General features: G+C 34.2%; 1 protein-coding gene across 6 annotated transcripts in view; it reads left to right on the forward strand.

Moving 5' to 3' along the window:
• The window catches only part of Hexim (Hexamethylene bisacetamide inducible), a 215,254-nt gene that overhangs the window by 167,158 nt on the left and 31,052 nt on the right, over positions 1–17,044 (forward strand). For 5 of the 6 annotated variants that reach the window (XR_011332944.1, XR_011332947.1, XR_011332946.1 and 2 more), the window contains 2 exons: positions 5,043–5,334; positions 9,665–9,798. The gene's annotated coding sequence lies outside the window, so the exon portion shown is untranslated. Of the gene's footprint in view, positions 1–5,042; positions 5,335–8,418; positions 9,381–9,664; positions 9,799–17,044 lie in introns of those variants that run through there. The other variant, XM_069830557.1, reaches the window with a different exon arrangement.

Genomic DNA, 17,044 nt, shown 5'->3' on the forward strand with positions numbered 1-17,044 from the left:
ACTCGCTTGCGCTCGTTTCGTAAACAAACATACTCGCGTTTTAATTACTATCATTATAGGCTCGTTGCATAATGTACTATTAATTTACAATAAATAATAGCATTGGCCTAAACCTGTATAATATTGAGCGATTCCCCTTAAGAGATGGATGGGAAATCTGCAGTATGCAGAATATAGATACGAGTAAATTGAATGTTTGTGAACCTAAACGAGAACTTTGAGAACGAAATGCAAGAAAAAAAAAAAAAAAAAAAAATAGGAACTATGTCGTAGGTGAATATTGCCCTCTTTAATCATTTATATTTAAGTACCGTAGGCACTCTAAATAAACTAATTATTAGTTTAAAGTACATTAAAAACATTATTCACGAAATGAATTTCACTACGGATCGTCCTGGACAATGAACATCCCAGTTTATAGAGAGTTTACTGCAGGCGTAAACTTCGGAGACTTCTACAACTACTGCATATAATGTAAGCTAACGTAGCTCGCTGTAGAGGTTGTATGTGTTTTTATTAATTTTTCTTTTCCCTTCTCCAAAATGAAACTGTAGCCAGCAATTCATTACTTGAATTAGTTACTTTTGTTTAATAGCTAGCACTTTCGAGGCGCAATTTAATTAGTTATTTTTTAAGGTTTAAAGCATATATTGAAAATATTTCGGGACCTGAATGAAGACGAAAAGCTTTCTCTGGTTTTTACATGTAGGAATATAACAAAAATTTGGCATTTCGAATTGTTTTTAAGAGTGTTTAATATACTAATACACTACGTATATCCTCACTGTTTATATAGGCCTACCGAAAAACAAATGCACACGCAAAGCGTATCCCTCAAAGTACACGTGCGCTATCTGTTGGTGCTAGTTCAGGATATCCCTATTGTTGAGCTCATGAAACTGCTGCGACGACAATCCTACTAGTTCACCCCGATTTCATAAAAAAACAAAACTGAATGTATGTAAACATCTGCGATAATGAAATGAGTTGTCACATCATGACGTGATGCAAAGGAAACTTGAAGAAAAAGTTGTAAAATTAGAAAGTTAAAAATATAGACTAGCAATTAGAATGTACCTATGTGAAATGAATAGTTAATACACTTGTAAAGAAAAAAGTTTAATAAAATTATGGTTATTTTAAATTATTTTAATTTACATCATATTATTAAATGAAACAAACCTCTGAACTGTATTTTGACTGCACATATTTCAAATTTGGCGCATGTTTCAACAGTTTTTACTACGTAGTTGCAGGCATATTTTGAGGGTTTTTTTTTAGTGCATAAAATTCCGTGATCCATTCATGAGTGCAAGGACCAGATTTAAATTGAAGCGATTTCTGTTTCGTTTTGATTGAAATTAGTGCGGAGAAAACGTTGACGGGAATGGCGGGAGGTGTGAAATGGCAGCATCACTGTGGAGAAATACAAAAGTCACAGATTGACATGTTTTCGAATCTGATTGTCGGTGAACCCACAATGAAAATTTTCAGAAATATTTCTTTTAATGTTAAGTTCAGACGAATTTAAGGTCACCTCTCGGGAGGAAATGAAACGAAGAATGGGAAATGCGTGTTATTATTCGGTTAAGAAGCTTTTTTTCGTCCAGTCTGCTCACAAAAAAGCTGAAAGAATGTATAGTTGTGAAACTTGGAGTCTCACTTTGAGTGAGAAGCAAAGGTTAAGGGTGTTTGAGAATAAGATGCTTAGGAAAATATTTGAGGCTAAGAGGGATGAAGTTACACGAGAATGGAGAAAGTTACACAACGCAGAACTATATACATTTTATTCTTCACCTGACATAATTAGGAACATTAAATCCAGACATTTGAGATGGGCAGGGCATGTGGTATATATGGGCGAATCCAGAAATGTATGTAGAGTGTTAGTTGGAAGGCTGGATGGAATAAGACCTTTGGGAAGACCGAGACGTAGATGGGAGGATAATATTAAAATGGATTTAAGGGAGGCGGGATATGATGGTAGAGGCTGGATTAATCTTGCTCAGGATAGGGACCTCCGGGTTCCTTACAAGCCATAAGTGTAAAAGGATTGTAATTGGGAGTTAAATTCTCTCCCAATTTCTGGAATATTTCGAAAACTGTACCTTGAGATTTTACAAGTAGTGCCATTTAATTATTTACTAACAGGCAGTTAAAGTAGCACAATTTTTTTTTTATAGAATCACAATAATTCAAGATATTGCGTAAATAACGCATTTGTTTTGGTGGAGAATATAGCTCTAAAAATTGCATGATCTTACGTCCAGGTCTCCTGTGGGAACTCTGACTCTGATCATTCAGTGTTTATCATGAAATAGTATGTATAGGGTGACTGCACCATTAGTCAGCCTGTTAACAGTACTGTAATACACGAGAGTAGTTTCTGATAAGGAAACCATTTAACATTATTTCCTTTATTAATCACCATTACAAACAATAATCTAGTTTTGAAATTTCGCATAATATAACATTATAACTACATTTTTTGGACTAAAAATAATACATTTTCCTAGTAGTAACAAATTCTCCAGTATTCGGCCACAAAAATCCAGTGCCCAGCCAGTTTGAAACCAGTACTCAGCCTCTAAACCAAATTTAGGTTAAATTCAATTTTACTGTTAGAATATGATAAAATAAACATTATACATGTTCTTTCATTATACAGTATTACAAAAAAAAAAATTAGAAGGAATTAAAGAAGGCATTTCTGAGGTAGACACTATTCCTTTTACAAAAAAAAAAAAAAAAAAAAAAAAAAAACAGCAAAATTGACAGTGAAATTCTTTACCTGCTGCAATATCATATGGCAATGCATTAAGCTCAGTACATTTGAGATGAAACCAGTTTGAACAATTATCACACCCAATATTTTTCAAATCTTCATCTTCAGCGTCACTAATAAGTTCATCATTACAAGCAGTACACAGTTGTCTTAAATAATTGTCCTTTTCCTGAGATTCATCATCTGGATCAGCATTTGCATATGAGATGAATGTAGATTTCCTTTTTTTTGTCTTTGCTATTTTTCATAAGAGATTTTCGATTCTCCCTTTCCTCTTTTCTCTGTTGTTTTAATTTTGTTTCCTCGATTTTGGTAAAGTTCTTTTTATGGAAGAACTCACCCCATGCTGCTGATGAAATAGTACTTGGAACTCTCTCTTTAACAGGAAGTTGCTTTTTTGTATTTGATAAGGGACCTGGCCAGAACAGATGCTCTTCAAAATTTTGTCCCTCTTGCAATGTCCCTTACCAATGTTTAAATTATTTTGCCGAATCTCAAGCAAAGCTTCCACTAACGCCCTCTCTTCATATTGGTGAATCGGTCGTTTCACCCTTTTAGTCGAAAACATTTTTATTTATAGGCCTACAGTATCTGTAAAATGTATATTTAGGGAGCAAGTTGTAGGTAACTTCTCATGAGTTCTACACTATTATTATTATTACATTATTTTATTTAGATTTTAATATTTGAGATGGTGGCTGACTATAGGTTAATCAAGATACCAATAGTCAGCCTTTATCTGTCTTAGTAGGCTGACTACTGGGTTTTATGTATTTAAACCAACATACCATAGTCTGACATTAAAGGCCAGCCTTTAAGCTTGCAGATGACAGAAAATGGTCTTTAAACTCAGTGTGAGCCATAGTTCCACAAATATAAATGACACTCGGGAGGAAATTAAACGGAGACTAAATATGGGAAATGTCTGTTATTATTTGGTTGAGAAGCTTTTGTCATCTAGTCTGCTATCAAAAAGTCTGAAAGTTAGAATTTATAAAACAGTTATATTACTGGTTGTTCTGTATGGCTGTGAAACTTGGACTCTCACTTTGAGAGAGGAACAGAGATTGAGGGTTTTTGAGAATAAGGTTCTTAGGAAAATATTTGGGGCTAAAAGGGATGAAGTTACAGGAGAATGGAGAAAGTTACACAACGCAGAGCTGCACACATTGTATCCTTCACCTGACATAATTAGGAACATTAAATCCAGACGTTTGAGATGGGCAGGGTATGTAGCACGTATGGGCGAATCCAGAAATGCATATAGAGTGTTAGTTGGGAGGCCAGAGGGGAAAAGACCTTTGGGGAGGCCGAGACGTAGATGGGAAGATAATATTAAAATGGATTTGAGGGAGGTGGGATATGATGATAGAGACTGGATTAATCTTGCTCAGGATAGGGACTAATGGCGGGCTTATGTGAGGGCGGCAATGAACCTCCGGGTTCCTTAAAAGCCAGTAAGTAAGTAAGTGAGCCATAGTTCCAGTAGTCAGCTGCCTAGGCTGACTACTGGCTTCTCTAACTTACTGAAGTCTCCTATAGTCAGCGCCATTGAACTACTTAACACTTTTAAAACACAAATTCAGTGCTCACTTAACTATTCTAGAATATTTCAAGTCACTCAGTCACTGTTTTAAGTGGCTATGACTTATAATAACGAAATACTGACCTTGCAAAAATGACACTGCACGTTGTTCAACGCACAAGAATATCACACAACAACAACGTGGTACTCTCCACATGTTTAGAGGCTAACTATTGCTTTATATTTCTCACATCAGAGGTTACTAGAGGTTCGAGGGCAGGACAAAGAATGGCAGAGTACTGGTGAGCCAACAGAATATGTACATATTCTTTGATGTACTTATTTTTTTCATAATTATGCCAAGATGACTGACTACTTGGAGGTGGCTGATAATAGAGTGAAGTACCCTATCTTTACTAAAATTTAATGTACCACTTCGCTTGTGTTAGTGTACCCTAAGAGTATTCTGTGCGCCCGGTTAAATACCACTGGTGTAGAGCATTCCGTTTGAATCCCAGTGCGGACTTTGAACACAAGCATCTGACTAAACAACGATGTCCAATCAAGAGTATCTTGAGACATAAACCTGAACTGTTGAAGGTGTTGGTCCTGTTTTATGTTGATGTGTGACATCGCTCTCGCTGACGTGAGAAGGTAATCGTGAAGTTTCGTGCTTGTATTGAAAAGATATATCACCTTGTACACATTCGAAACGTTTTGTTTTCACTACAGTGCCAGCACACTTCAAATCCAGAGCTGTGAACCAAAGCGGCTGGCATGGCGGGAGAAGGACTGGTGTTGGTCTGCGAGGCACAGGGTGACTTACCACTGCGCGTGGCATGATCGGCGTCTCACCAATTCCTCAAACACAGCCAGATGCAGATCATGGGGAGACAGACACCACAAGGGGTCACAGCAGAAATGCATCTTGAGTCCTTAACACGTGGGGACGCTGGACCCTACCACTGCTCAGCATCCAACGACTTCGGGCAGGACGAGATGATCGTCTATCTCACAGCGAAGGGTGAGTTTCATGCATGATGTACCATTGTCGAAAATAACTGCTGTCCTTGATGTTGGCTCTATCGTTTTTATCAGATGGGTGGAAGTAGATCCAGCTGCTTTGTTTGAGTTTTGAAGTTTAACAATTCATAAATAAATAAATAAGTAAGTAAATAAATAAATAAGTAAACAAATAAATAAGGAAATAAATAAGTAAATGAACAAAAAAGTAAAAAAATAAATAAGTAAGTGAATAAGTAAGTAATTAAATAAATAAATAAATAAATAAGTAAATAAGTAAGTAATTAAGTAAGTAAATAAATAAGTAAATAAATAAGCAAGTAAATAATGAATAAATAAGTAAATAAATAAATAAAGAAGTAAATAAATAAATAAAGAAGTAAATAAATAAATAAGTAAGTAAGTAAATAAGTAAAGAAATAAATAAGTAAATAAATAAAGAAATAAATAAGTAAATAAGTAAGTAAATAAATAAATAAATGAATAAATCAGTAAGTAAATAAATAAATTAATAAATTAATAAGTAAATAAATAAAAAAGTAAAAAAAAAAGAAATAAGTAAATAAGTACGTAAATAAATAAGTAAATAATTAAGTAAGAAAATAAATAAATAAATAAAGAAGTAAGTAAATAAATAAATAAATAAAACCCTCTATATTGTTATGGCGTATTTCCTGCGACAGAAAGATGTCAGTGCTCAAATAATAACTCTCTTTATAGATGATATTTGTGTTGTTACAATATGCAAAAGTACTAATGACTTTGAAACGTGACTGCATGAGTATCTGGTTTAAAACAAATAAACTGTCGTTCAATATATACTGCCCGTCAGAAGTTTTCGGACTTATTAAAATCTAATTTACATTGAAATACAGAGCATATAAATTGGAAAGAAATGTAAAATGCTCCTGGTGATTATACAGACGAACCCTGTTGTAATCCAAAGCTTTCAACGTTGTAAGGTATCATCCCTTCTCGAGTGTAGTTCGTTCCAGTCCATGTCACTGGTTGAAAGCTGACCCTTCAAGAGCGAACTACAGGGATCCATAGGGTGTCCACATAGCTACAATTTTTTTTGCCCTAACTCCCGTTATTCGCAGATTGTAAATGTTAGGCTATGTGTACTGTGTTCGAGGGATAAATGTTGCAGAAGTGTTACAAATTAATGTATACAGTATTTTGCTTCGTAAACTGACACAATTTATATTTTTCTCTTGGAAACGAAAATTTAAAATGGCTTTATCATGTAATCAAATTTGAGTCATTAATAACCGGAATATGAAGATCTTCATATAAGTAAAATGAAGATACGGTATGTAGCCTACTGTTTTGTTTTCTTACATTGTCCCGCAACTTCGTATTTTTCACCGTACCCTTGGAGTAGACACTAAAAAAAAAAAAAAAAAAAAAAAAAAAAAAAAAAAAAAAAAATCCAGTTTGTACGATGGTTGAAACTTACCAGACCAGACAGACACAGTAGTCGTGGACCTAGGTACTTAGATAGCAGAGGACCTGACCATAGTTATCAGAAGCAAGAAGTATTTGCAATCTAATGTACAAGTCATAACAAGAATATCTCTATGTCAGTACACTTAAGTGAAGCTTAAGGTCAATTAGGGATGGAGGAAATAATTTAAATACCGATATATTTCAATATATTGCAAATTATATATATTCCAATAAATATATCCATGTAACCAAAGAATTATCAATATAAATATTTGCTGTGTTGCCAAGTCTACTTTTTTTAGAAGCAGATCTCATTGTTTTTTTTACATTTCTACTTTGGGCTAATAGCTAATATATAAATATACTAAATCTCTTTCATTCCCCCCCCCCCCCCCACTTTTTTTTACAAGTAAAAATTTTTGTCGATTGAGGCTATATAAATGGTAATTTGAATCATTGTTACGTCAAGAGTAAAGAACTAAGAATTCGTCGATTCACCTTATTGTGTACGTATATGAGTCCAGTAAAGAATAGGTTACTGCAGTTAGATAAATACAAAATGCTATTCAACGGGTAAAAGAGAACAGAAGGTTCCCAAGTCAGTTTTTTTTCCCTCTCCCCCCCCCCCCGCCCGCGTGATTATAAACATGTGAGAATTGTTGAAAAAGGTAATGTGTAGATATATTTGTATTATCATTCTGAAATTTGAAAAGTGCAAAATGGACCCCGTCGTGTTATTCCTTCCACTTCCTGTACACTCCGGACTGCTGAGGCTTGATTGCTTCAACCTGTCTTCAGGCTGCTGGTGCTTTGTCAGCGCCTGCTGCCTTCGGACTGCTGGTGCAACATTGCTCCTGCTGTCTTTCATTGTGTACTAGGGTTAGAAGGACGAAGGGGGTGAAATATGCCGCGGACCAAATATCGATACGTGGAACAGGCCAACCACTTGCATACAATATCTGTATTTCACGAGGGGTGGGGGTTCTGCAGCCGTATATATACGGCAGTATTGCGTCACGGGTGCGCTTGCGAGTAGTTAGGAATATATTATCATAAGAAATTATCATAACTCAATATTATATTTTCAGTGAATAATTGTGATTTCTTATTATTATATCTATCAAATGAGATCTAAATAGGTTCATAATTACAAATTTCGGAACAGGTCCAGTTATCCACGGTATGTACTTACACCGTTTTAGCACAAATATCGGTACGAAGCAAGCATGGCTTGAGTATGACGTAGTTGAGAATAATTGTCTTTGTCGTTTACGCATCATCACGCAAAAAAGACTTACGTGAGTACCGTCGATCACTACAGCTAAGCTCAAATGGAATGTCTAATAGATTTTAATTAATATGCCTAAACTTATCGTTATTCGGGAAACTGGGAGAGAATAGTGTTACATTTCTAATGTCGAAATGTTTTACTTTCTAACAGAGTACAGTCGTATATTTTTACTAGGTTATTTTACGACACTGTATCAACATCTCAAGTTATTTAGCGTCTGCAGTCTTATATGAAAAGAGTGACGCTGTATCAACACCTCAGATTATTTAGCGCCTGAATGAAATTAAGGTGATAATGCCGGTGAAATGAGTCCCGCTATAGTTACTCAGCATTTGCTCATATTAGGTTGAGGCGAAAATCCCGGAAAAAAAATCTCAACCAGATAACTTGCCCTGACCGGGATTCGAACCCGTACCCCCTGGTTTCGCGGTCATCAAAAGAGTAATACAAGACGTACTGTTAACAGGTTAACTACAAAACAATAGTGCAAGCCTGTTATGGTATGTTCGGTCTAAAACATAAGATATTCTTTTCCTGTACATGTGATAATGTGATTGTTGCAATATTTATTAATTGTTATCAATTTTATTGTAACACTTTTTTTTTAAATTCCCGCACTAGCAAGGAAAGGCTTGCCAACATCATTCACATTATTTATGGAATATGCAATGGAGTTTGGTTTGTAGCAGTCAGTGCTCACTTGTTAATAACAAGTTACGTTTCTTTAACGAAGGAGGCTTTATTGTAAGAAACCATAACATCATTCAGGAATGATGAGATGAGGATAAGCGGATTTACAAGCCATGCAGTTTCACGCGACGTATTTTCCCTTCTGTCTCTCATTCCCACACACAAAACAGTACCCAGTACAATATTCCAAGTTCTACTTTTTTTTTGTCCCTTTTTTTGGGTTCTCATCTACTTTTTTTGCTCCAACAGGGTTGGCAGCACTGTTATCACTTTCTTAAGTAAAATAATGAACATCGTATTAATGTAATTTGCAAGTGTACATTTTTTTACAATAAACCTACTTAAATTCTGATATTCCTTATTGGTATTGACATTAACATCATAAGAGTGAAAAGCATAAACGTAAAATTGGAATGATAAACAATACCTATATTTTAAATGCCATAATATTATGATATAGTTCCTAACCAAAAATGAAAATTATAGTGGAGGTAAAGTGAGCTTAAATGATGCAATAGGAAAGAGTGAATTGGTGCTAAGTGCTGTGGTACTATTTTATTTGCAAGTACACCGCTGCAGTGAGTGTCTTCTACCTAACAACGTAATCATGTTTAAATGTAAGTAAACAGTACTTGGAATAATTTCACAAGGATTTAAGCCAGCTTTGCATAGTACTTAGAATGTTACACAATTGATGTGATACAATCCTTTTATATTAAGTTCCCATTGCAAGTTATTCGAACATTCCAAACACCAACGGTGATGGTGACAGGGATAGAATTTTTATGCACTGAAAGATATAATAAGAAAACAGAATGTCAGTACTAGGTTGCGCATAGAAGTCCTATCCATAAACAAATGTCATACTGGTATGAAATTCTTGTTTCTCTTTCCATTTCAGAACATAGAAATGAAGTTTTGATGGCCGTTTTGAGGTCAGACAAAATTCCTTTGAGAGTGGCAGTTTCTCCTGCTTGGAGAAGAAACGTTCCAATGGCACTGATGATTCTTCATTGCCAGCTGACACAGGTGAAGGTAGGTACACTTGATTTGTTCCCATAGGTTGATAGAGTACAGATTCAAATTCGCTAAAGCAATTGACATGAAATAATGAAGTTGATCTTGCATTCCATCCTTGAATGTCTTTTTCCTCTTACATCTAGTATGCAGGAGATTTTTGTGGTGCTGCCAAAGGGTCAAATTCTTCATTTGCATTATTAATACCATCTGAGGATTGTGAACTCTAAATAGCATTGATACTTGATTTGATAGTAGACATTTCATTTCTTAGATGGCGCATTACAGTTGCCAGATCTAATCTAGGATCCAAAAGTGTGGATGAGGCCAACAAAAAGCAGTGTTCTATTTGCCGAAACTTTCTTTTGAATTCGAACAGCAGTTGCTCTTTCAATGTTTTCCCAGGTCCATACTTCGGCTCCAGTTTATTAAATTGCTAATAACAACACTGTACCAGTGTAATCCATTTACTGATCATGGCATACTTTTGAGAAGATGCTTTGTCATGGCCTCCAGTGGTCTTAGAAGATTTATGATGTCTTGCCCTTGTTATTTCTGAACTGAAGTCAACATACTGCAGCATGTACATATTTGGAAACAACTTGTCCTACAAAACGTATCACTTTAAAAAAATCTCTGGAAAATGTTTTTACATCTAGAACGAGTTTCAAGGACTTCCCCTCAGATATTCCTGAATTTCGTTGCATTTTCTTGAGATCATTACTTGCATTTTACAGTACATTTAAACCAAGAAACTAAATTCCTACATTTTGAAATAATCTCTTTGACACCTTCTGCATTTTTTAAGGAGTTCTCGCACATTAAATTGAAGGTAGCCTATATGCAAAACATGGTAAGTACCAGTAAATGACGATTTTTCCCAAATGTATCAACTACAACTTCAATCATATTTACACCATTGTCTGTAACAACCACTTTCTCTTTCGGAAGTAAAAATTCATCCAGAACTTGCCCTAATTTTATGCCTACATATTCTGCTATTTGTGACTGACTCAATTCATGCACCTTTGTAAAGTGTTACTTCTAAAAAAACTTTTAATCTGAATGTCTGTCCATATATCTGTTACTAATGCAACATGATGTAAAGATGCTACTTCAGTCTTAAGTTAAGTGTGTAGTTTATTTAATGATGCTCGCAACTGCCGAGTTTATATCAGCGTTGCCAGTGTGCCAGAATTTTGTCCCACAGGAGTTCTTATACATGCCAGTAAATCTACTGACATGAGCCTGTCGCATTTAAGCACATTTAAATGCCATTGACGTGAGCCGGGAACGAATGATCTATTATCTATTAGGTCTTTAACTTTACATCTTGAAGTTTATGAGGAGCAATAACTTTCATCATGTTCCCTCTACAGTACTAAAGGGTAGGTTATTCTCGACAATAAATTTTATGATGGCTTCGGTAATGTTTGCATTCTTGATTCCACCTTCTGGAATTAATATTATTTATAATGACTAAATATGGCTTGAGTATTCTTCAAAGTGAAATTCCTAGGTACCCAAGACATAAATAGAATATTCTTGGAAAATTAACCGGTAAAAACATACACTTTTCGAAATTTCTACTACGTGCCCAAATACTTTTTACACTTACTATAGGTAAACAGCTGCAGAGTATCTGTACTAATTCTCTCAATATTTTATAAATTTGATTTTTTTTATTTACTGTATTATATGCTTTTTAAGAGCTGAAATCGACTGCTGTGGAATAATGGTTAGCATTAAATTTGTGCTCTTGAAGCAAACTGGATTCTGGACTCATTCGCTGGCATTATTACCTGCTCAGAAGCTAGATAACTATGGCATGTTGATAAAGCGTGCTAAAATGAACCAATTGGAATTACTTTAAGGGATGAAATGGATTAAATTTCTATTTTCTACAATTTTTTGAGCTAGAGGCTTAATTTTTGTATACAGGTACCTATTAATGCCTCCAATTTTCATTATTGTATGTGTAATAGGTTTTGAGTTATTTCAACATTTTTTACTTTTTGAGAACGTATCTGAAAAAATTGTATAATATCTTTGACATGCATATAATTTAACAGCAGATCTACAATATTAGAATTTAAAAATTGCAGGTTCTTAGCATAAAATTTGTGAGAGTCTATAGAATTTCAGTGTGAGTAAATGCAGGAAAATAAAAGTGTGAAAATATGACTTTAAAATATCGATTTCCCGTCACGAAAACCTATTTGTGATTATGAAATATAAGTAAAACATGTGTTTCTGAGAACGATTATGTTGATAAATTTGGTCAACGTATAAATGAAAGATCTCTGATTACATTTGTTTCCAAAAAAGGGGAATTCTTGTTTATAATGGGTATTTGTTTTGCATGTATCTAGAATCTTATTATTGGATTCAAATCAGTTGGATACACAGTATGTCAATATGTCATATTGTCTGTTTTCCATTGTATTTTGTCCGCTATTTTCTCGTCTGCTTTCCCTTATATTGTGTTCTGTATTTTCCCGTGTACTTTGTGCTCTATTTTGCCCATATTTCTAGTTTATTTTTCCCCTTTTTCTCCTGTTTTGTCCTCTAATTTCTCTCTATTTTCAACTTTGTTTTCCCTATGTTATGTACTCTATTTTTCTTATATTTCTTGTCCATCACCTCCTCTATTATACTTTCTATTTGCCCTTCTGCTTTCTCTTGTATTGTCTCCTCCATTTCCACTGAATTATCCGCCATATTTCGTCCGGTATTTTCACCTCTTTTTTATTGTTAATTCGTCTTCTATTTTCCCCTTTAATGTCATTTTATTCTCCCCTCTTTTCCTTTCTATTTTTCCTGTATTCACTCTTGAATTTTCAAGCTATTTTCTGCTGTGTTGACCATCTATTTTGTTCTTATTTTCCTCTCTATTTACTCGTATATTTTACAGTCTGTTTTCCGCTCTGTTTACTCTCCATTTCCTCCTATATTTTTTCACTGACTCTTGACGCTATTCTCCCAGCAATTTCTTCTGTAATTTTTCTTCTATTTTTTCTACTAGTTTCTCCTCTATTTCTAATTTTATTTCTCCTTTATTTTCCCTTCTATTCTCATCTCTACTTTCTCCTCCATTTTCCACTATTTTCTCCGTTATTTTCCCTTTACTTTGTGCTCTATGTTCCCCCTATTTTTTCCCATGTTATGTTCTTCATTTCCTCTGTATTCGTGCATCTATTTTTCCCTATATTTTCTTTGCTACCTTCACTTATAATTTTTTCTGCAGTTTAACCTCTATTTTCCCCTCTCTTTTTTCTCCTTTATTTTCCTCTCTCTTTTCTCTCTATTAGCTTCTATTTTCGCGTTTATATTATCTATTTCACCTCTTATTTTTCTCTGTATATTTTCTCTCTTTTCTTTTCTTCTCTAATTTGTGTGTATTTTAACCTCTATTTTGTCCTCTATTACTCTCTTTACTTTCTCTATATTATCTGCTCTATTATTCAATTTATTTGTTGCTAAAATTTCTCTCTAATTTCTCCATTTACCATCTATTTTCTCATATTTTTTCTTTTCTATTTTGTGCTGTATTCTGCCATGTATTTTCTCCTGTATTTTGCGTGTACATAATATATTCTGCTATATTTTCTCGACTATTTTCCCCTCTATTTTTCCACTAGTTTCCGGTCTCTATTATCTTCTCTATTTTCCATATATATTGGGTCTATTTTCTCCTTTATTATCATCTCTATTTTTCTCTCTGTTTTCTTCGCTATTTTTCCCTCTGTTTCGTGTCCTGTTTTCCCCTGTGTTTTGTCCTACATTTTGAGGACTATTTTTTCTCTCATTTCTCCTTTATCCTAAAATTTGCCCTCTATTTATTGCTATTTTACAATATATTGTCTGCTCTATTTTATTGTCTGTTATCTTCTGTATTTTCCCTTATGTTTTGTCTTGTATTTTGCCGTCTGATTTCCTGTCTATCTTGTCTGTATTTTCTCCTATATTTTTCCATCCATTTTGTTTGCTGTATTATCTTATGATTAAATCGATATTTTTCTCTGTTTTCCGTTTTATTTTTCCCCTCTACTATCCCGTGTACTTCGTTCTCGTGTCTCTCGATAACCCTCCGATTTTCTCGTTTATTTTCTCCTTTATTTTGTTCTGTTTGTTTTCTTCTGTATTACTTCCTCTGTTTTCCCTGTATTATAGCTCTGTTTTGTTCTCTATTATCCCGTTTAGTTTCTCCTGAAATTTCTATCTACTTTGTGTCTATTTTCCGTCATATTTCTCTTGAACTTTTTTCTCTATTTTCCCATGCATATTTTCCTGTATTTACTGCTATACTATTTTCCTCGCTATTTTGTCCCGTATTATATCCCCAGTTTTCTCCTCTATTATCTCCTATTTTCACGTCTATTGTGTTGTCAAATTTTTCCTACAATTTCTCTTCATTTTTCCTCTATTTTCTCGTCTATTATTACTATTTTCGCCTCATGTAATTTATTTTGCCTTCTAATAATTTCCTCTATTTTGTCGTTTATTTCCTTGTTTATTTTTCTCTCTGTTGCTTTCGCTTTTTCCGTCGTGTTATCTCGTCCATTTTCTCTCTCTTTTGTCCTCTATATTTTCTATTCTATTTTCTCCTATGTTGTGCAGTCTATTTTCTCCTCTATTTTCTATCTGATTTCTCCTTTATGATCCCCTCTATTTTCCCTTTTATTTACTTCTCTGCTTTCCCACTATTTTGTCTAATTTCTGTTTTTTCTCGTCTATATCCCCTTTATTTACTCCTCTATTTTCAATCAATTTTATAATCTGTTTCCCCTCTGTTATCTTCCATATTTTCCCTCTATTCTCTGCTCTATTTTCTTATTTAATGTCTTCTCTTTCGTCTCTCTCTTTTAGCTCTATTAACTCTGTATGGTGTCTATTTTGTCGTTTATTTTCTCGTCTATTTTGTTACCTATTTTCCTCCTATTTTTCCCTTAATTTTCTATTCTAATATTGAATTATTTTATCCGCTATTTTGCCCTGTTTTACCCGTCTTTTCCCTGTATTGTCGCTCTATTTTCTGCTCTATTAACCCGTATATTTTCTCTTTTGCTTTCCCGACTGTTTTGTTCTCTATTTTCCCTTGTAGTGTATCCTGTTTTCCCCTGTATTATATATGCTTTATTTTCCCGTGTATGTTCTCTTCTAGTTCATTATTTCTTCTGTTTTCTTTCTAATTCGTCCTCTATTTTTCCTGTAATTTCTCCTTTATTCTCCTCCCTCATTTCTTTCTATTTTCCCTCTATTTACTTGTATATTTTCCCAACTATTTTGTTCTGTGTTGTCCCCATACTTTCTCGTGTATTTTCCCCTCCATTTTCTCCTCAATTTTCCCTTCTGTTTTCGTCTCTATTTCCTGTCCATTTACTCCTCTATATTTCCATACATTTTTCGGAACAATTTGTTGTGTATTTTCTCCTCTATTTTGCCCACTAGTTTCTCCTTTATTTCCCCCTCTATTTTCCTTCAGTTATTCTTAATTTTTCTCTTTATTGCTGCTCTATTACCCCTCAATTCTGAACTCCATTTTATCACCTTGATCGCCTGTAGTTGCTCTATTTTGTCCTTTAATTTGTGCTGTGTTTCCCTCTCTATTTTCTCCTATTTTCCCCTATATTTCCTCGTCTATTATCTGTCTATTTTCTCTTCTATTATGCCGTCTGGTTTTCCTTCTATTTTCTGTATTTTATCCCCTACTTTCCCTGTATTATCCCCCTCATTTTTCCCTTTATTATCATGTTTATTTTCCCTCTATTGTCGTCTCTATTTTGTCCTCTATTTTCCTATGTATTTTGTGCTATATTTTCCCCTCTATTTTCTCTCTATTTCTCGTGTATTTTCTCATCTATTTTGTGCGATATGTTGCCGAGTATTTTGCCTCTTTTGTTCTCTAGTTTCCCGTCTATTTTGTCCTTTATTTCCTCTTTGTATTGAACTCAATTTTCTTTTGTTATCGCCTCTGTTTTCCATTTATTTCTCGTGTAATACCTCCTTTATTGTACCGTCTATTTTTCCTTCAATTTCTGCTTTAGTTTGTTCTTAATTTTCCATGAAATGTCCCTTCTATTTTAATTTCTCATTTTTTTCTCTCTGTATTTACTCCTGTACTTTCGCACCTATTATCTGCTCTGTTTTTTCCATATTTTCTCCTTTATTCCCCCCTCTTTTTTTCTAATGATTTAATTTCTATATTCTCTGCATTCTCTTCTGTATTTTTGCATATATTTTCCCACTCTGTCTTCTTCACTATTTTGTTTTATAATATCTTGTGTATTCTCTGTTTAATTTTCTCATCTCTTTTTTTTTTTTCTTGTATTTTGCTCTATTTTTTCATGTCTATTTTTGTGTATTAACCCTTTACTTTCTTCTCTATTTTCTCGTTTATTTTTTTCTCCATTTTGTCCTCTATTTCCCCTCTTTTACCCTGTATATTCTCCTCTATTACTCCATCTATTTCCTTCTCTTTTCTTTCCATTGTCGCTCTATCTTCTGCTTTATTATCCCGTCTATTTTCTCCTGTATTTTCCCTCTATTTTCTCAACTGTTATTTCTCTCTTATCTCTCGTTAAAGGAAATAGAAGAAAAAAATAGATGACAAAGTAAAGGGAAAAACAGAAGGGATAATGGAGGAGAAAATGGAGAGGAAATTATAGGGTAAATAGAGGCGGAAATAGAATGAAAGTAGAGGTAAATTATAGGGGAAAATACATTGGAACATAGAGGATGTAGAGGGAAAATACAGAGAGAACGTAGAGGAGCAAATGAAGAGAAAACAGAGAGAAAGTAAAGGAAAAATAGGGGAAAATAGAGAAGAGACTAGAGGAAAGAATAGGAAAATAGAGGGAAAATATAGGAGAAAATAGAGGGGATGATAGAGGAGAGAAGTGAAGTAGGATAATAGACGGAAAATAGGGGGAAAATTAAAGGGATGATAGATTGAAAATTGAGGGAAGAAATAGAGGGGAAAATAGGGACAATGGAAGGGAAAGTTGAGGGATAATAGAGAAAGAAAGGTGAGAAAAAAGAGAGGGGATAGTAGAGGAGAAAATGGAGGGGATTGTTGTGCAAAAATTGGAGCGAAAACATAGCGAAAGAGAGAAGATAGAGATAAGATAGAGGTGGAAATAGAGGGAAAAATAGTGGGAAATGGAGGAGAAAATAGAGAGGAAAATAGACGCGAAGTTAGAGGGGATATTATTATTGGATCTCTATTTACTAAGGAAATTCAGTTTTATAAAAGTATGGTAGG

The sequence above is a fragment of the Periplaneta americana genome, chromosome 7 (genome assembly GCF_040183065.1).
Source record: "Periplaneta americana isolate PAMFEO1 chromosome 7, P.americana_PAMFEO1_priV1, whole genome shotgun sequence".
Taxonomy (NCBI): Eukaryota; Metazoa; Arthropoda; class Insecta; order Blattodea; family Blattidae; genus Periplaneta; species Periplaneta americana.